At 36.8% G+C, this 21,248-nt stretch overlaps 1 protein-coding gene across 2 annotated transcripts in view; it reads right to left on the minus strand.

The window, feature by feature from the left end:
- The window catches only part of ZNF214 (zinc finger protein 214), a 25,182-nt gene extending 4,282 nt beyond the window's left edge, over positions 1–20,900 (minus strand). Inside the window, exons 1-2 of one of the 2 annotated variants that reach the window (XM_006163410.2) lie at positions 20,886–20,900; positions 8,601–8,652 (exon numbers count right to left, since the gene is read on the minus strand). The gene's annotated coding sequence lies outside the window, so the exon portion shown is untranslated. Of the gene's footprint in view, positions 1–8,600; positions 8,653–20,316; positions 20,406–20,885 lie in introns of those variants that run through there. The other variant, XM_006163411.2, reaches the window with a different exon arrangement.
- Positions 20,901–21,248: the final 348 nt, after the last annotated feature.

Genomic DNA, 21,248 nt, shown 5'->3' on the forward strand with positions numbered 1-21,248 from the left:
CCCTTTCTCTTTCTGGTCAAATTAAGTAATAAAAATAAAATTAATAAATAATTCTTAAAAAAAAACCAGATATGTCATTTTTCCTGCTCCAATATAAGCTGGCTACTCCTTAGAACTCCATTTACAAAATCATGTCTTTGTTTTTGGTTTTTAGTGTGTGTGTGTGTGTGTGTGTGTGTGTGTGTGTGTGTAATTTAATCCCTTATTTTGGAGGAACATATCCAAATGAGTTCAATCAAGCCTATGACTATTAAGCCCACAGTCACTGGAAAAAAACAAAGATGAGAAATGGGCAAGATTCACTTCAATATATGCCATTTGGCTTAAAAGAGAATCTCCAGGGTCCAGTAGATGGCATAATGGTTCTGTCGCAGGACTCCCACGTAGTTGAGCATAGTTTGAATGTTGGACCCAGTCGTAAAACTCATGCTGGGAGCATTTGTGTGCATGCCCAAAACCCAAAAGAAGACTGGAGGAGAAGAGATCGCACCATTCCCCAAGGGGTGATTTCTCGCTTTCTGTCTCTCTTTCTCTGTCTCTCTGGCAAGTGCATACAACCTATAGCAAAACAAACAAACAGACAAAAACTCTGTATTAAAAAAAAAATCTTTAAGCATGGTTACTTATAAAAATTCCCAGAATTCCCAGGAATCATTTAAATCACTGTATACCTTAAGTCTTCATTTCCCATCACTATTGGCTAGGTACAGAATTCTAGAATGAAAAAAACTTTCCTCAGAATTGCTTTATTCCGGGACCAGCAGTTAGTGTAATGGCTATGTCGCTGGACTCCCATGTAGTCGACTGCAGTTCAAGTCCCAGACCCGGTGGCTTAAACTCACACCAGGCGCGTGTGCGTGCATGCCCAAGATCCCAAGAGGAGAATGGAGGAGAAGGGATTGCAGCGTGGTCATCCCCCCTGGGAGGTGATTTCTCGCTTTCTGTCTCTCTGTCTCTCTCTGTCTGGCGAGCGCACGCGCCCTATAGTGAAAACCGCTCCCCACCAAAAGAAGAATTGCTTCATTGCTATGGAGAAAGGATTGTGGCGTGGCCATCCCCCCTGGGGGTGATTTCTCGCTTTCTGTCTCTCTCTCTCTCTATCTGTCTGGCGAGTGCACACGCCCTATGGCAAAACCTCTGGAGGAAAAAATGATAAAAAGTAAAAAAAAAAAAAAAAAAAAAGAATTGCTTTATTGTTTATACGCATTCAGCGTTGCTCTTTTTTAAATTCTAATTCCTTTGTAGGTAATCTTTCATTTCCTCTCTGGAAAAATATTTTAAGATTCTCTTTTTTTCTCTTGATCCCTTAGTTTCAAACATTCTTGACTGATTGTGCTGGGTAATTGGTAATTCAAATATTACCAATTAAAGTGAGCATTATAATCTGGAGACTTTTGTTCATCAGCTCTATCAAATTTTCTCATTTCTTTGGAAGTTCCTCTCCCCTCTGCTTTCCCTCTTCCAGAGTCATCTACTAGTCATGTCTCACTCTACTGGATGATCTCTTTATGCTTTGTCCATTTCGTTCTTACATTATTTACTTCTTTGTTTTTTTTTTGTTCTAGCTGGGAAGGTTTCTTAATTTTATCTTCTAACCTTTTCATTGAAATTTTTCTGGTAATCATGTTTTAATTTTGAAGAGATTTTCACATCCTCGTGGTTCTTTGTCTTGGCATCATGTTTTAATTTTATAGATGCTTCAAAAATCTTTCTGAGAACATTAATAAGAATTACATGATACAACGGTTACTCTATTTTTAAAAATATTAATAAGGGGTCAGAGGGGGGTGTGATGGTTAAAGCAGCTGGGTCTCAAATGGCTACAATTCAAGTCCCAGACCTGGAGGCTGAAAACACATGCCATGGGAACCAGCAGTTAGCATAATGGCTATGTCACTGGACTCCCATGTAGTCGACCGCGGTTTGCGTCCCGGACCCAGTGGCTTAAAACTCACACCGGGTGCGTGTGCGTGCATGCCCAAGATCCCGAGAGGAGAATGGAGGAGAAGGGATTGCGGCGTGACCATCCCCCCTGGGGGTGATTTCTTGCTTTCTGTCTCTAATGTCTCTCTCTGTCTGTCTGGCGAGCACACGTGCCCTATAGTGAAAATCTCTCAAACGAAAAACCAAAACATGCCATGTGTGTGTCTATTTGTGCACAAAATCTAGTAAGGAGGGAGAAATAAAAAAGGGACTGCAGTGTGGCCATCCCTCATGGAAGGGGGAGCTTTCCCACTTTCTCTCTCTCTGGGTCTCTCCAGTGAGCAGCTCACTTGCCTTCTAGCAAAATTAAAAAAAAAAAAAAAAGAAAAGAAAAGAAATTAATGAGGGGACTGGCCCTGTGGCACAGTGATAACACTTTTTAAAAATTTATTATTATTATGTATACATACAATAGAGAAGCCGATTCCCACATAGTGACTCCATTTGAATTTTCCTTCTGGTCAGCTTTAAACACTCTGGTCATACATGTGAGTGCTCAAGACCCAAAAGGCTGAAGAATTGCAGGAAAGGGGTCATGGCATGACCAAACCTTGTGCAGAGTTCTCCTGTCTCTCTCTTACTCACATATGTTTGCATGTGCTCTATCATGAATGAAGAAAACATTTAATATTACCAACTAAAGTTTGCACTAATTTGTCTTATGTTACCATATTTCCTCAGAATCATCACCTCCCTCTTCCATTTATTTTAGTTTCTCTCTTTAAAACTGAAGATTTTACAAAAATATCTGGTAATTTTGTTATCAGCTATAGAGATGAATCAAAGGCTAGAATTTTTAGTGCATGTTCAGCTAGTTCAGAAAATTAAATGTCTAATCTCCTGTTTAGGGGATAAGTACCTGCCTGTATCTTATCCTGGCCCCTGCTTCAGATGGTGTAGATGCAACTTCAGCTTCTCTAAACTTTAAAGTTCATAGGGCTCAACAGTTCCTTTCTTGCCTGTGTGAGCATTCTGCTTTAGCCTTATATGCTCTTACCATCATTTCTCATGTTATCTTCCAGACTTTTGTTGACATTTTCATTTGCTGATGACTCTTCACTCAGTCATTCCAAGTTCAAAAAAATTTTTTTAGCTTCTTATTATCATGTAATTTTTGGAAAGAAGAAATATATACATGTATTCAAACTGCCCCAATTTTTTCCTTTAGTGGAAAGGATAGACAGTAAGTTGGCTACATGAGAAATTCATTGTATTTCCTTTTTTTTTTTTTGGAGAGATTTTCACTGTAGGGCGCGTGTGCTCGCCAGACAGACAGAGAGAGACAGAGAGACAGAAAGTGAGAAGTCACCCCCCAGGGGGGATGGTCACACCGCAATCCCTTCTCCTCCATTCTCCTCTCGGGATCTTGGGCACGCACGCACACACGCCCGGCGTGAGTTTTAAGCCACCGGGTCCGGGACACGAACCGCGGTCCACTACGTGGGAGTCCAGCGACATAGCCATTACGCTAACTGCTGGTTCCCATGTATTTCCTTTTTTTTAAAAAAATATATTTTAGTTAACTTTTTTACTATTATTCTCTTTTTTTTTGTACAGAGAGAGGGAGAGAGAGAGAGAGGGAAAGTGAGAAAGCAAGCCACCAGGTCCAGGACTCAAACTGTGGTCGACCGTGTGGGAGTCCAGCGCCTTTAACCACCATGCCACTTGCCAGCCTCTCATTTTATTTCTTTTATAACATAAATCTCACTTCTAAAATTTAATTTAAATGTTCAGTAAATACTAAGAATGAGGGAAATATATACTTTTTAAAAGTTTACAATCAAGTGGAAGGAAACTAAAAGAATCAGTATCAGCATGATTATTATAACATCAGCTAAACATTACTGAACAGTTATTATGTGAACAGGGCTGTTATCTCATTTACTCTCAAAACAATCATACATGGCCTTATCATTCACATGAAAGGAATAAGAAAACTAATATTTAGTAAGATTAAGTCAGTTGTACAAGGTCATGTAGTTTTTTAAACCCAGGCTTATCTACTAAGTGAAAGCGAGAGAAGATAAAAACATCTGGTGAAGGGCGGTAAGTTGAGATTTCCATAGACTGCCAAAATGTGTTCATGTAGAAGGGCAAAAGGAGAATGTTCTGACCTATTCGAAGATTTCAAATATGCCACCTACATACTGTTTTCCAAATAAATGACATGAAAATTCATGGCTGAACAATAAAACATTACTCACAAATAATAACTGAAGAATGAGAATATTCAGTGTTGTATGTTTAAATACCTAGTGGTTTATTTTTAAATGCCTATGAAATAATTTTTTAAAATTTAGTGGTGCTGTAGAACTGAAAATTGTGAAAGTTTGGTATTTGTCCAGAAAAAAAAAATCACTGATCCTTTTTATTTTAAATGGATAGTAAAAATAAAACTGCTTTGAATGTTATTTTGACAAAGATTTAAGGATTTCTTTAAAAAACATACTACTGGTTAACAGTTTAATTTCTCTTTTCTTTTTATTTAAACCCATGATAGAGAACATGTGTGTGCACATTGGAGAAAGACAGGGAGAGGAGCACCCCCAACAGGGTCTCGTCATGCCATCATCCCCTTTCTGCTTGTCAGAATCTTGAGCGGCGTGTGTCTGAGCCAATCCTGGGATTCAAACCCACGGTCAACCATTTGGCTTTCAAGCACTGCAGGTCAGTTTGCTACCAACTGTGCTACCAGGCTGAGCCTGAGAGTCTACTTTTTTTAAAACTGAAAATAAGTCAATGTTCAAGTACTGAGTATAAGTAAAAATTGAAAGCCCACTATCCCCCAAATAACTTGAGAAATAACCACTATAAACAGTTTTCACTGTGTTCTTCTGACCTTCATCCATGCACATTACACAGACACATAAACACACTTTGCAATGTATTTTCTTAACAAAGCCATGGTAATACTGCAATATGCCTTTTTTCATTTAATATGCAGTATACGATTTCCAACTTCAGTAAATATATTCTTATCTTATTGGTGATTTTTAAAAAAGATTTTTTCCCAGAGGACACATGTGCTTACTGAAGACAGAGACAGAGGGAAAACAGAAAGCACTATCCACCCCACAAAAACAGGGCATGATCATGGTACAATCCCTTCTCCTCTATTTCTCCCTCCTTTCAGGATGTTGGGCATACATCTGTACATGTGTGGTATGTTTTTAAAGTTGCCAGATCCAGGGCTCAAACTGCACAGTTGACCGTGTAGGATTCAGCCACTTTAACACCAGGCACAGGCTGGCCCTCTATGGTTTTAAAATACATCCATACATTATTTAATATTCTTCCATTTAAGAAGCAGGCCTGATTCTCCACCTCTTGAATGTGAACTGGTATTAGTGACTCACTTCTGATGAACAAGAATTAAAGTGAAAGGGGAAGTAAAAACGTACAGCTTTGGAGATTAGGCCATAAAAAGCACTACAGCTTCCTCCTTGTTCTTTCTCTTGGATCACTCACTCTGGGAGAAGCTACCTCCCATGGTCTGAGAACCCTCAAGCAGTCCTGTGGTGAGGTCCATGTGGCCAGAAACTGGGGCCTTCTGCCCCTATCAAGAAATTGGGCTTTTTGTGAGCAACCTTGTGAGTGAACCACCATAGAAGTGGATCCTCAAACCCTAGTGTAGTGGTCTGATGACTCAAATCTCTGCTGACAGCTTGACCACAACCTCCTGAGACACCGAACCAACTATGCAACTCTCAGATTCCTGACCCTTGGATACTGGGTTGAGATTATAAATATTTGTTGTTTTAAGTTGCTAAGTACTGGAATAATTTGTCATGCAACAACAGACAATTAATATCATATAGTCTATGAAAGTTACGCATTTCACTTTATAATATCCAGGTTTTAACTCTTTCCATACAATGAACTTTAAGATTAGTTCCGGTTTCTTGACTATGATAATATAGCAGTAAAGAACGATTTCTCATCAAAACATTCTTGAACACTGACCTATAACAATACTTCTATAAATTTCCAGAAGTGGAATTGCTAGGCATTTGTACTTCAGTTTACTTAAAAATACTATAAAAGTTCCCTTGAAAATACTGTGTCATCAGGAAAGTCATGACACGTTTTTGCATGTAAAAATGTGTCATGGGGACCAGTGGATGGCATAGTGGTTATGTCACTGAACTCCCATGTGGTTGAATGTGGTTTGAGTACCAGATCCAGTGGCTTAAAACACACTGGGCTCGTTTGTGTGCATGCCGAAAATCTCAAGAGGAGAATAAAGAAGAAGGGATTGTGGCGTGACTATACCCCCTGTGGGGTGATTTCTCACTTTCTGTCTCTCTATCTCTCCAGCAAGCACATGTGCCCTAAAGCAAAATAAATAAATAAATAAATAAAATCTCAAAAGCACATCACAACTTCTCCGATGACTTGATATTTTTCAAAATATCTTACAAATATTTTGTCCCGCTATAAAAATTAGAGCAGGATACCTATACTCAAAATTAGTAGGTATATCAAATCTATACAGGAAAAGAATAAGATTTTATAAAGAAATTTAGATGATAAAGCTAATAATAGAGAAAAAGATATTAAAATTGAGATTTGGGACCAGCAGATGGCATAATGGTTACGTCGCTGAGCTCCCAAGTAATAAACTGTAGTTTGAGTCATTGATTTGTCAAAGAAATCCAGTTATCAAGTAGAACATTGGTCCTCAAACTTCCTTTAAGCACAAGAATCACGTGGACAGCTAATTAAAATACAGTTTCCTGGGCACCATTCCCAGAGATTCTGAGGTAGGTTAAGATGCGTACAAAAGCTTGCAGGTGATGCTGATGCTGCTGGTTTGGGGAGTGCACTTTGATTAGCACTTGTAGAACATCCCATACCTGCGATTTGGCTCATTGTTTCCTTGTGGTATTTAACTTGTTCTTTATTCCCTTTATATTAGCTGACTCTTTTGTTCTGGAAGCCTGATTACACTAAGGTTCATTTCTTTTTCTGACAAGGATACCTGTTGTGTACTTCCCTATTACAACATTTTAGGCCTGCTAAACTGAGCAATGAATGGGTTCAGATATTGTAAGCCCAACCCTTCCATTTGAACATTCCCCTAAACCTTTCGTTAAAGTTTCAGCAGCAAATGATGATCATTTCCTAGACCTGTTATTTCTTTAGGTATTGCAACTTAGTTCTAATTCTAACATTGTGCCTATATAAAGCTATGATTCTTCTATAATGAGGAACTTGCCATTACAAATTTTCTGGTTATCCCAAAATGCAGTCCAAGTGATAAAGGCCAGATAAAAGCTTGATTATCTTTAACCTACTTCCTTTTAAACATCCATTTTCACAATGGGGCAAAGCAATCACCAACTGTTTGAACTCATTTTTATGAACTCATTGACTTTTTTACATAATGTGATGTGTTTCAATCACATTGCAATCATTTTCCTTTTAGATGTTTAAAACTATCTCATCTTCGACAAGTAGGAACCCCTTCAGGTAGGCTCCTTGGTTTGTGACATGGCCAAATCATGTGAAATGACTTTTCAGCATTTGAGAACTTACTTTCTGGCACAATACATTTTCAGGTTCTTTTTTTTTTTTCTTTTTTTCATTTCCTGTATCAACTAAGATTCATCGTTCCTCAAAGGAATTTTTAATTTTTCAATTTTTAATATAAGATCCCCAACATATATATCTGATATATATATCAGATATATATATCATATATATAAATATGATATCCCTTCCATCTTCCAAGTAATGAAGAGTTATCTCTCTATTAAAGTTTCCATTTCAAGAAAGTTCAATTAAAATCATTCTCTATGAATTCAGAATTCTGATTCCCTCTTCCAATATTGTTAGGTTTTACTGTATATAATTGAAACATTCTTAGTTCTTGGGTTATTAAAAAAGTCATGACAAATTTTTTCTGTTTTTCTATGGAAAAATGAGTCATGACTTTTCCCAAAACCCAATACATATTAGTTCATAATTAATACGTCTCCTTGATGGATTTTTATCTTTATGTAACTATCATTTACATTTTTTGTGATATTACTTTAGGTAGGTCTCTTGTAAACAACATAGAGTCAAATTGTTCTTCATCCCAATCAGTGCAACTTCGTCTTTTCATAGGTAAATTTTATCTATATTCACTTATTATGGTTAGTAATAATTTAGACTTACTTTTAAAACCTTTTTTTTTTAATTAAAAAAAAATTCTTCCTCCATCCTTTCTGTTGTCTTCTTAGATTGGCAGAATTTTATGCTCTAATTCCCTCCATTTCCACTTTTTATTTTTTTTTTGAGAGGTTTTTGCTATAGGGTGAGTGTTCTCTCCAGAAAGACAGAGACAGAGAGACAGAAAGTGAGAAATCACCCCCCAGAGGGGATGGCCACCCCACAATCCCTTCTCCTCCATTCTCCTCTCAGGATCTTGGGCATACACACACATGTGCCTGGCATGAGTTTAACCCACCGGGTCTGGGACTCAAACTACAGTCAACTACATGGGAGTCCAGTGACAAAGCCATTACACTAACTGCTGGCCCCTCCACTTTTTCATCTATGATTTCAATTTTATACATAATTTATATTTCTTTAATAGTTAACCTAAATATATTTTAAACATACAAACTTACCTTTCTATTTTTCTAACAAGTCAATTAAGAAGAGAAACAAATCCAGGTAGGGCTGCATAAGATATGACAAGGAAAAGTGATGAAATACCTTAATAAAGTTTATTACGATCATAAAATAAAAAATAAAAGAGAAAAGAAAAAGAGAAAACATATTTATGCCTATATATCTGAACTACAGTTCTTGACAATGCAAACATGAGGAAGAGATAAGCAAAAAAGGGGCAAGAGAGTACCTATCTTATTAGAAAAAAAGTCAGTAGGGGTATATAAGTCAATGTGAGTTTTAAGTTAAGGGCAACCACCAAAAGAAACAAGACAAAAATCTATGGAAGATAAAGTAAAAACAGAAGACAATTTGTTTCAAAGGAAAACAGAAAGTGAGAGGAAAATATAAGATGACAAAACAAAACCCCAATAATTATAATAAATGTAAACAATTTACTCTCACAGATTAAAAGACAAAACTCTTAGATTAAAAAAATAGGATTCAGGGCCAGCAGGTGGTATACTGATTAAGGCACTTGACTCCTGCATAGCCAACTGCAGTTCGAGTCCTAGATCTGGAGGCTTGCTTTTTCACTTTGTATCTCTCTCTCTGTTTCTCTCTGGTGAGCGCACATGCTATAGCAAAAAATTAAAAAATAGTAATAAAAATAAATAATATTAAATAGATAATTCTTTTTGAAAAAATAGGATTCAACATGTGATTTAGAAGAGATACACTAGGGGCCAGAAGGTGGTGTGGTGGTTAAAGTGCTGGACTCCCACATGGCTGACTGAAGTTTGAGTCTCAGACCTAGTAGTTTGCTTTCTCATTCTCTCATAGCACATATGCCCTATGGCAAATTTAAAAATAATAGTAATGATAGTAAATAAAATTAAAAAAAATTTTTTTTTAAAAAAAGAGATACACTGGGAACAGCAGATAGCATAATGGTTACGTCACTGGACTCCCATGTAGTCGACTATGGTTTAAGTCCTGGACCTGGTGGCTTAAACTCACACTGGGCACATGTGCACATGTGCCCAAGATCCCGAGAGGAGAAAGGAGGAGAAGGGATTGTAGCATGGCCATGTCCCCAGAGGGTGATTTCTCGCTTTCTGTCTCTCTCTCTCTCTCGCTCTCTCGGTCTTTCTGGCAAGGGCACACGCCCTATAGCAAAAACCTCTCAAAAAAAAAAAAGTATTAGAAAAAGGTATACCACACAAGTATGAATATGAACCAAAAGAAAGCTGAAATAGCAAACTTAGTTTAAAATATAGAATGAAATTTATGATAAAAACAAAAAAGTACATTTTACACACATATATACACACACACACACACATATATATATATATATATATATATATATATGTAGACATATGTATATAGTATTTGACACAAATGCGTGCTCTTAGAAAACTACACATCAACCAAACCAAAAAAATAAGTATATAGCAATATGGAAATTAAGACTACAAATAATAATATTAAGGTAACTTATCTTTATCAAATTTTATAGCCTCAAAACACAAAATACACGTTATTTTCAGGAACGCAAGGTACTGTTACAAGCTAGACCACGAATTAATGTCTATTAAAAAAACTCATTAAGTTATAAAGGACCAATATAATATATATTTTCTTCCTAAAATGTAATAAAGTTAAAAACTATTAAAAATGGAATTTTTAAAAGCCCACAATCCTGGAACTCAAGTAACATATTATTAAATAAACCTTGGATTGAAAAGGAAAATAAAGTGACAAGAAAAATTTTAAACCTCTTAATAATAAATACACAACAAAAATTTTATTTTCAAGACCTATATGAATTACATAAATGAAACAAAAAATGGCTAAAACTAAGAAAAAAATCAAGAAACTTCAAAAAAGAAATTCTCCCCAATTAAAAAAACAAAGAAAATTTCAAAAAAGAATAAAATTGAAAGTCAAAGGTGTAAAAAAACGAATAAATGACTGAGAAAATATATAAAGTCAAAAGATGTTTGAGACCAGTAGTTGGTGTAATGGCTATGTCGCTGGACTCCAATGTAGTCTACCATGGTTCAAGTCCCGAACCCAGTGGCTTAAACTCACTCCAGGCTTGTGTGCGTCCATGCCCAAGATACCGAGCAGAGAATGGAGGAAAAGGGATTGCAGCGTGGCCATCCCCCCTGGGGGGGAGGGGCACTTCTCGCCTTCTGTCTCTCTCTCTCCATCTTTCTGGCAAGCGCATGTGCCCTATAGCAACAACCTCTCAAAAAATAATAATAATAATTTAAAAAAAAGATGCTCTTAAAAATGTCATATCACTCAAAGTCTGATTTTAGAAATGACCATAACCAAATTGCAAGGTGAAATAGAGAAATAACTAAAGACATAGGATTTTAAAATAACACAGCATGAGGCAGCCTATAGCCTAGTGGTTAAGGGAAGCCAGGTCTCACAAGGATGATCGCAGTTTGAGTCTTGCCCTGGCAGTTTGAGAAACATGTCAGGCACGTGCGCATGTGTGTCCAAAATCCTGACGAGAAGGAGAAATGGAAGAGAAGGGATTGTGGCATGACCACACCCCATTACAGAGTGTTTTCCCCTTATCTCTCTGTCTCTCTCTGGAAAGTGCACACACCCTTTTGCCATTCAAAAAATAAATAAATAAAATAATACGAAAGTGTTATTTACAAGGACATTATGAACTATTAACTATTAATACATACAAATACATTTAAACACCTTACATAAGGGACAGATTCCTAGCAAAGTACAAAACATCAATATAAAATGTCAAAATAGATGAAAAACTAATAAAAAATTACATACATTACTAAGTATTAAAGAAAGTGAAATGGTAGCCAAGGTTGTCTTTCTTGCCTCCAAATCCCAAGACCCAGAGAGTTTTATGGTTGAAGTCAAACCAACATTCAATTAATGTTAATCAACATCACAATAAATGCTGTTTTCAAAAGTAGAATGAGAGTAAAATTTGCCAGTTCATTTTATCTGACTAGTAAAAACTTGATTCCAAGACCAAATAACAATACAAATAAAAGTATAGGTCCATGTACATATTTTGTAAATATGCACACACTCTCTTTCAAGGTGATTTTCACATCCAATAAAGAAAGATCATCTGATTAAAGGAGGACCAGCAGGTACCATGGTGGTTAAGGCACTAGATCCCACATGGCCGACTGCACAGTGAAGACCTGGACCTAGGGGCTTGAAAAGCACAGTGGGCACATGTGCATGCATGCCCAAAATCCCAAGAGGAGAATGGAGTAAAAGAGATTGTGGTGTGGTCATCGCTCCTGGGGTGATGATTTTTCTCTGTGCACGCACACTATAGCAAAAATCGTAAAAGAAAGAAAAGAGAAAAGATCACCTGTTTGAAAGGAGAAGTATGCCTCTATGCTCTATAACTTAAATTCAATACAACCACAGGCTGGGAGATGGTGTGGGGGTTAAGGTACTGAATTCCCACATGACCAACCATGATTTTAAGTTCAGACTTGGTGGCTTTCTCTCTCTCTTATTCTCTCTCTCTCTGGTGAGTACACAGGGCCTACAGCAAACTAAAAAATTATAATAATAAATTATTAAATAAATAATTTTTTAAGAAAAAAATTCAATATATCCCAAATTTCCAACTGGATTTTTTGAAGAACAAAATATAATTTTTTCTTTAAAAATTTACAGGGAAGAAAAACAAGTGCATAAAGACCTATAAACTAAGTAGGAAGACTTGTACTACCAGTTATACAGATACCACGTACATAACACCAAACTACAGTAGTAAATTTTGAACAGAAAATACATCAGAAAAGCATAGAGGACTCTGAAACTAACTGATTATTTTTTTCCCAAATTTTTGCCAGAGTGTATGTGCATTTGTCAGAGAGAAACAGAGAGAGGTAGAAAGAGAACATGAGAAAGCACCATCCCCATGGGGAATGGTCATGCCGTGATCCCTTCGCCTCCACATCTTTCACCTTTTAGGATATGGGGCATGCATGCACATGTACATGGCATATTTCTCAAGCTGACAGGTCCAGGCCTGGAACCACACAGTCAGCCATGGGAGGATCCAGCCACCTTAACCATCATGCCACAGACTGGCCCAACGTACTTCTTTATGGCTAAAAAAATCTCTTTAACGATAACAGTACAATTAAAAGTCAAAGAGGAGACTCAGCCTAGACCCAGGATTCTGATGAGTTGGAGGGCTAGAGAAAAGTGCTTGCAAAGTGACAGACCCTATTGGGGGTGCTTCTCTCTCTTGGTCATATGCATACACATGTGTTTTCTAACATGAATAAAATGAATAAAACTTTAAAAAAAAAACTCAAAAAGGAAAGAATGGATTATCTACCAAATAGTGTTATGAAAACTAATCATATGAGAAGAAAAAGAAACTTCATTCCAACTTAATACCACATTCAACGAAGACAGTAAATAGATTAAGCACTTAAATGTTAAAGGGAAAGCTTATAACGTTTGTAAGATAATGTTGGAACTCAAAAACATTTACCACTGTTAAATAAATCCAAAAACCAGTTCTTTGAGGGGTAGGGGGAGAATATTAACAATAAAAACAGATAAGTCACTGGCTAACCAATCAAAAAGAGAAAAAAGGAGTGAGCACAAATAACAAAAAGCCAGAAATGAGATTAAGAAAATGTCAACAGATAAAAGTGTAACTCTAAGTTAGTGGAGCAATTCCAACAACTGTTTAAAAACTTCTTTGAAAATCTGTATGGGAAATATATTTTTTTCCTAGAAAGCTATCTAATGCAGCCCTAAGAGAGGGGGAAAAAAAATACTGAACAGATCAAATATTATGAAAGAAATTGGTCAAGTTATCAAAGAACTACAGCCTTTAAAAATAACTGGACCACGGGACCAGCAGTTAGCATAATGCCTATGTCACTAGACTCCCATGTACTTGACCGTGGTTCAAGTCCTGAACCTGGTGGCTTAAACTCATGCCAGGCGCATGTGCATGCGTGCCCAAGATCCCAAGAGGAGAGTGGAGGAGAAGGGATTGCATGTGGCTATCTCCCCTGGGAGATGATTACTCGCTTTCTGTCCCTCTGTCTCTCTCTGTTTATCTGGTAAGCGCACATGCCCTATAGTAAAAACCTCTCCAAAAAATATAATAATAAATGGATCAGGCCCAGTCTTGGTGGCCTATGCTGATAGGATACTATCCTCCACAGGCTAGGACTATGAGGGAAATCCGTGTTCAATTGCTGGCCCAACCTCAAGGTCTGGCTACCAGACAGGGTGGTGTGCACCTGGAATACCAGCAACTTGGGAGGCTGAGGCAAGAAGCTTATGAACTGAAAGTCAGTATGGGCAAAATAGCAAGATGTTGCCTGAAAGAACCAGATGGACTGGCACATGCTGTGGTTCCAACTATTTGGGAGGCTGAGGCAAGAAGACTGTGTCACAGTCAGATCCTGCTTTGAATGAATGAATGAATGAATAAATAAATAAATAAATAAATATTTCTCAAATGAATTCTTTCAAATTTTCAAAGAATAGATTATTTGATGCTATCAAGTTGTTTTAAGATGCAAACATTGCTCAAGGCATCAGAAAAACCTGAAAATTTGTCTAAGGTATCAAAAATGAAGTAAAATATAAAGCCAGTAAAATCTAGTCACACCTGTATTCACAACCTACTGCCATATAATTAATCATTCCAAAACTTAATGGCTTAAAGCAACAGTAATGATTTATTATCTTGCATGGTTTCTCTGGGTTAGAAATTCAGGAGTGGCTTGGCTAGGCAGTTCTGGTTCGGCTACCTCAGGAGTTTGTTGTGAATAGTCAGCTAGCTCTGTAGTATTCAAAAGGCTTGACTGGGATGGAAGATTCACTTCCAGGTGGCTCACTCACACGGTTGGCAGGTTGGTGCTAACCGTTGATGAAGGTCTCAGCTTCTCTTCACTTGGTCCTTTCACATGGCGTGGACGCTCTCTCAACATGGTGTTAAGTTTCCAAAAACAGAGAGGCAAGCATTTTTTTATGCCTTAGACTCAGTAGTTAAGCTCCATCATTGCTGGACTCCACTGGTAGAGGCAGTCACAAGTCCTAGCCAGATGTGAAAAGAAGGGACAGAGACCCCACCTTTGATGGGAAGGGTGTCAGTCACATGGTAAGAAGAACATGAGGGATAGATTAATTTGTAGGTGTGGCCATCTTTGGGAAAATTCAGTTTGCTTACAAAACTGAAAGCATATTATAACATGATAAAGTAATGTTTATTCCAAAAGGTAAAGAAGGTTTAAATTGAAAAAGCTATTAGCTTTAAGCCTTCATAATAATGTCAAATAAACAAAGCTATATAATGATTTTACTAGATGTCAGAAAGATACTTCTTAAAATTCAAGCTGCATCTTCATTAAAATTTACAGACAAAGCAACTTAACAAAACAGACTCACAGAAGTATCTTAAGCCCAACGGTAAAACGGTAAAGGCATTACTATTAAAATTGTAAACTTGACAAAGAAACTGCAAATCCACTGATGTGAAAGTACATGCCAATACAACTACACAAAATTATCTGTGTACTATTACATATCTAGAAAATCAGCTGGAAACTATTAGCAATTACAAAGGAATTCAATGTCTCAGAAATTCCACTACTAGAGTTGTAATCTATAGAAGCTTACATGATACCAGAAAATATATACTAGAACATGTAAGTATAATAATTGCTGCAATCACAAAACAAAACAAAACAAAACAAAACAAAAAAAACTAAGAATGCCCCAAAAGGTCCAACAACAGCAGTACGGAGAACCAAGTTCTGCTCATACTATGAACACTATACAAATCAACATGGATACACTGTAAAAATCAAGTATTATGCAAAAGAAGGTATTCGGGGAATACATGGTGATTCCATCTATACACTTAAATTCTCAAAAACAGGAAAATAATTGTATTTAGAGATGCAAGTATAGGTAGTGAAAAATACAGGGGGAAAAAATAAAGCTCACGAATAATAAACACCACATTTAAGATAGTAGTAAAACTGACTCTGTCACTCACTGGTAACATACTTCTCAAGAGAAGTTGAATCCTGCAATGGTGACCTCAGCTCAAATCTCCAGCTAGTAAGCCTGAAGTATCCCTGGCCCACAGACCAGGGCCCCAAGATCATATGGGCTAGAGTGCTGGAAAAAAGGGATCATACTATGACTAAATTCTGTAGTCTGCTCATCTCTGATTCTTGCATGTACGTGCATGTGCCCTATCATGATAAGGAGGGGGAGACAGTTGTTTCTCCCCTAGAAAAGGGGATAGAGATGAAACTGTGGGGCCATCACATGGCTTTTAAAAATATTTGCCAGGCCATCATGGGAATGCATGCTGGACACTACTGCTTGGCAGTCTGAGGCCACATGGGAAGACTGGTTCCATTCTAGTCCAGCCATACAAAAACAAAACAAAAACTATGTGATGGTGCACACCCCTCTGGACCTAACTGATCAGGAAGCTGAGGCAGGAGAATCACAACACTGAGAGATCCTCTCTAAAAACCAGCCTCCACAACACAAAAAATGAACATAAAAATCAAAATAAATCTGCTGGTCTAGATAATAAGAGTCCGTGTTAATACTGTATTTTAAATTGTACATGTCTTCATATGCTCTTCTTACATGTATAAATCACAATAAAGTTCAAATTAGCACATAAAATCTAATTAAATAACACCAAGTTCAGATAATAATAATAATTAACATACAAATAATAATTATTACAAATTACTTTTTAAGTGACATTTACAACAATAATCAAAATATGTTTCTAAAAATAAATTTTAAAAAATACTTAAAATCTAGATAAAGATAGTTCTAGGATGCTTAGAGATTAAAAATAAAAAGAGTTGATCAAATAAGAAGATACTGCTCATTCTCAGGTAGTAGAAATAAATATAATTCTGTTCTCACTAAACATCTCTATTTTTAATAGGATCTAACCAAGGTACTAATCAGATTTTGATGTGGAGTGGAAGAGCTCTAACAAACTGATGTGCTTTTGCAGGAAAAGGAAATTTTAAGAGTATGAGGGGATTAACTCAATGGCATTATAAATTTTAAAAGGGCCTCGGTAATTATAATAGCATGGGTTTGACACTGAAGTAAAGATCATCAATGGAAAAATGACAGACATTCAGAAATGTACCCCATTAAAACAGTGAACTTTATCTTTAAAAAAAAAAAAAATTCCAGAAGACATGTGTGTTCACCAGGAAGAGAAAGAGAGAGGGCGAGGAAGAAAGCATCCCTAATAAGGCTTGGTCACGCTGCAGTGCCATCTCTTCCATTTCTCCGTCCTGTTAGGATTTGGGACACGCATACACATGCACCTGGTATATATTTTAAACAGCTGGGGCTGGAATTGGAACCATATGGTTAGCCATATGGGATCTGGCTCCTTTAACTCAGATAACCATGGGGCCAGCCCAATTTTAAACAAAATAAAGATGGTATCAAATTTATGAGAAAAAGATGCTTTATTTAATGATGTTGGAACAGTTGTCTTGACATGTGAGGGAAAAATTTTAAGCCAGATTGTCTTAATTTTTATGTCATGAATGACTAAAAAGTTTTTTAAGATATGCATTATATTTTAAATAATAACTAATGTACTAATAATCATCTGTTAGGGAGTTCTTGCTCTACATTCAACCACTGTGCCAAGTTTTACACATGATTTTATTTAACCTTCTTAATGACCCTACATAGTAGACTCTAGGGAAACTAGCTAAGTAAATCAATCCAGTTCATAGAACTAAGAATTGGCAGAGATATAAAACTAGCTCTTGGTAGCAGAGTCTAAAGCCTGTATCCTAACTGATATGCAATAGTGATAAAACATAATGAAAAATGAATACACTTAATATCTATGTATTACTTATAATTTTTACTTTTTTGCCCAAAATGGAAATCATCACATTATTCTGTGCAAAATTCCCAATATTCCCTATCTTCCTTTCTTTCCTTTATCCTCATTAAGTAGACTGACTATTCCACTTCACTGCCCATTAAATGTACTACATATCAAGGAATGACAATAAAACGCTCTGATACCAGCCCAAGAATTAAAAATTAAGTCTTAGAAGTAGGATAGCCCCCAAAGTGATCTGTATCCATGTGGCCGTGTGTGTGTGTGTAAAAAATTTAGTAATTTTGTACATGAAAAGGTAGTACCATAGTCAGTAGAGAAGGTAAATGTTACCAGAAAAGTTCAATAAAAAGTGGGAAGAAAAAGTATTTAAGTTCTTTGTCATTTTTCACACCAAAATAAATTCTTGATAGATTTGAGAATTAAACTTTTAAAGTACTTGAAACTATTTTTTCTAATTAAGGAAAATGAAAGTGATTATTATATTTTACACAACTGTAAAACTTATATAAACAAAGAAATCCTTAAATGTAAAAGTCAAGTGATAAACTAGGAGAAATATTTATATTGCATAAAAAATGGCTTATGTCTTTTATATACAGTGACAGACTATCAAATACAAACAAAAAATTCAGTTGGAAAAAGATATGAAAAGACTTCAAGTTTGTGATTTTCTTAGGAATTATTTAATCAGGGACCAACCAGCAGTCAGCGTAATGGCTATGTCGCTGGACTCCCCCATAGTCGACCACGGTTCGCATCCTGGATCCAGCGGCTTAAACTCATGCCGGGTGCAGGTGTGTGTGTGCCCAAGATCCCGAGAGGAGAATGGAGAAGGGATTGTGGCATGGCCATCCCACTGGGGGGTGATTTCTCGCTTTCTGTCTCTCTATCTCTCTCTGTCTGGCGAGCGCACACGCCCTATAGCAAAAACCTTTCCAAAAAAAAAATTATTTAATCACATTCATTGTTATTATTATTTATTATTATTATTGTTACTATTTTAACTTGCTACAGGGTACATGTGCTCACCAGAGAGAGAAAGAGGGAGAGAGAAAGTGGGAAAGCAAGCCACCAGGTCTGAGACTCAAACAATGGTCAGTCATGTGGAAATCCATGCCTCAACCACCATGCCACCTATCAGGCCCCAAGTTTGTGATTTTAAAAAAATGAAAATGGAATTAAAATGAAGGGTGTTTTTGATGCAAAAAATGGTTTGGGTGACAGAAGGTGGTACGGTGGTTAAGGCGCTGAACTCCCACATGACCGACCCTGGTTTGAGTCCCAGACCTGGTAACTTGCTTTCTCATTTTCCCTTTTTTGCACTCTGGTCACATTTAAAAATAATAATAATAATAAATAAAGCAAAATTAAGGATTATTTTTAAAACTGTTTAAATCCACGCATACATTTTTTCATAATAAATATTTTTTCATATGTCAAAGGTGATTCATCAAAGGACTGCAAAGGGTCAATAAATCCTACTGAAAATTAATAGTATACAAATCAAGGCAAAATTTAAAAACACTAAAAAATGTCAGTAAATTTCAACAAGATGGAATCTTTTGTCAAATGGTTGTTGGTTGTAGGAATTTAAGTTCATGAGCTCTGCCTAAAAAAAATTTAATTTTTCAAAATTTAAGTTTTCATGTTTAAAACTTTTTACTCTATTTTTTTATTTCTCAGAGTATATATTGAGAAAATAAAAAGACATACACTTAATAAAATTATGTATAAGAATATTTAATAAAAGTTGTTTATAATGGTAAAATATTGGGGAATACTTCAATTTTCCCAATAAAAGAAAATGTAAGTATAGTATATCCTTAGAATGGAATCCTATAAATTCATGCTACCAAAAAATCCTTAGAAAAATGCTCATTATTTGTTAAAAGAAAAATTATACAAATAGCCATTCATACATTCAACAAATGTTTACTGAGAGTTTACTGTATGTAAGGCCCAATTCTATATACTGAGAACATTCTCTGCCCTCATGGGGCCTATTTGTCAGAAAAATTTTTTAATATGTATAGTACTAATATCTCTATGTATATGGATCTTAGATAAACCTATACATGTATATTTATACATCTGTGTACATATATGTTCAGTTTTGTAATCTGTCTGCTCAAATTCTGCCTCATACTAAATGCTGGTTTTCGTATCTGGAATGATTGTTCAATTCTGGTTCCTATTACTGCATTTTCAGTGCTACTCATTCTGGCACTGTTTAATGTGGATAACCTTACAGCTTATTCCCCAATGTCAAGGTATTTCTTGTATTTTAGAGAGCCAAGAATATTAGGGTTATAGACTTGAGTGAATGAATGAGTAAATGATGGGAAAAGACCCTGAAATGGAATCAGGGGCATGCTGCATAGGAGGCTTGGAAGTGTGTCAGGCAAGCAAGGAATGTTTTCTATGCAGTCTCATCCCCTTTCCTCACTGCCCCTTCCACTATTCCCACCACCCATGGAGAATTCAGGATTTTTTTTTTTTTTTTTTTTTTTTTTGAGAGAGATTTTTGCTATAGGGCGCGTGTGCTCACCAGAAAGACAGAGAGACAGAAAGTGAGAAATCACCCCCCAGGGCGGATGGTCACGCCGCAATCCCTTCTCCTCCATTCTCCTCTCGGGATCTTGGGCTCGCACGCACATGCGCCCAGCGTGAGTTTTAAGCCATCGGGTCCAGGATGCGAACCCTGGTTGACTACGTGGGAGTCCAGCGACATAGCCATTACGCTAACTGCTGGTTCCCAAGAATTCAGGGATGTTTTAGAAATGAAAAAAAAAAAAAAAAATCCTACTCACCTGGGATCAGACTATGAAGAAAAGCATACACATTCCTTCATCCTTTGTGCTCCTCTGGGGAAGGATGAATTGAGAGGGCTGAGCTGGGGGAGAAGAAAGAATGAATGAAAAACTTGGCATGACTTTAAATTCTCAGATTCACTAAAATCTCCACATACAAAGTATATGGTGTGACCACTATCTCTCCTAGAAAGAGAATTTTAAAAGTCCAAGAACATTCCCTTTCAACAATCAGAAAAAAGGAGAACTGTGAGTACTGGCACTTTGAAACTCATTTCTTCTAGAAACTTCAAAGAATACAACTCTAGACTGGACCAGAGAGACAGAAATTGAGAAATCACCCCCCAGGGCGGATGGTCACGCCGCAATCCCTTCTCCTCCATTCTCCTCTCGGGATCTTGGGCTCGCACGCACATGCGCCCAGCGTGAGTTTTAAGCCATCGGGTCCAGGATGCGAACCCTGGTTGACTACGTGGGAGTCCAGCGACATAGCCATTACGCTAACTGCTGGTTCCCAAGAATTCAGGGATGTTTTAGAAATGAAAAAAAAAAAAAAAAATCCTACTCACCTGGGATCAGACTATGAAGAAAAGCATACACATTCCTTCATCCTTTGTGCTCCTCTGGGGAAGGATGAATTGAGAGGGCTGAGCTGGGGGAGAAGAAAGAATGAATGAAAAACTTGGCATGACTTTAAATTCTCAGATTCACTAAAATCTCCACATACAAAGTATATGGTGTGACCACTATCTCTCCTAGAAAGAGAATTTTAAAAGTCCAAGAACATTCCCTTTCAACAATCAGAAAAAAGGAGAACTGTGAGTACTGGCACTTTGAAACTCATTTCTTCTAGAAACTTCAAAGAATACAACTCTAGACTGGACAGGAAAGCACAGAATTTAATTTCAGTTTGGTCCCTCCAGAGGTGCAGA

The sequence above is a fragment of the Tupaia chinensis genome, unplaced genomic scaffold (assembly GCF_000334495.1).
Source record: "Tupaia chinensis unplaced genomic scaffold, TupChi_1.0 Scaffold142134_1, whole genome shotgun sequence".
In the NCBI taxonomy this organism is placed as follows: Eukaryota; Metazoa; Chordata; class Mammalia; order Scandentia; family Tupaiidae; genus Tupaia; species Tupaia belangeri.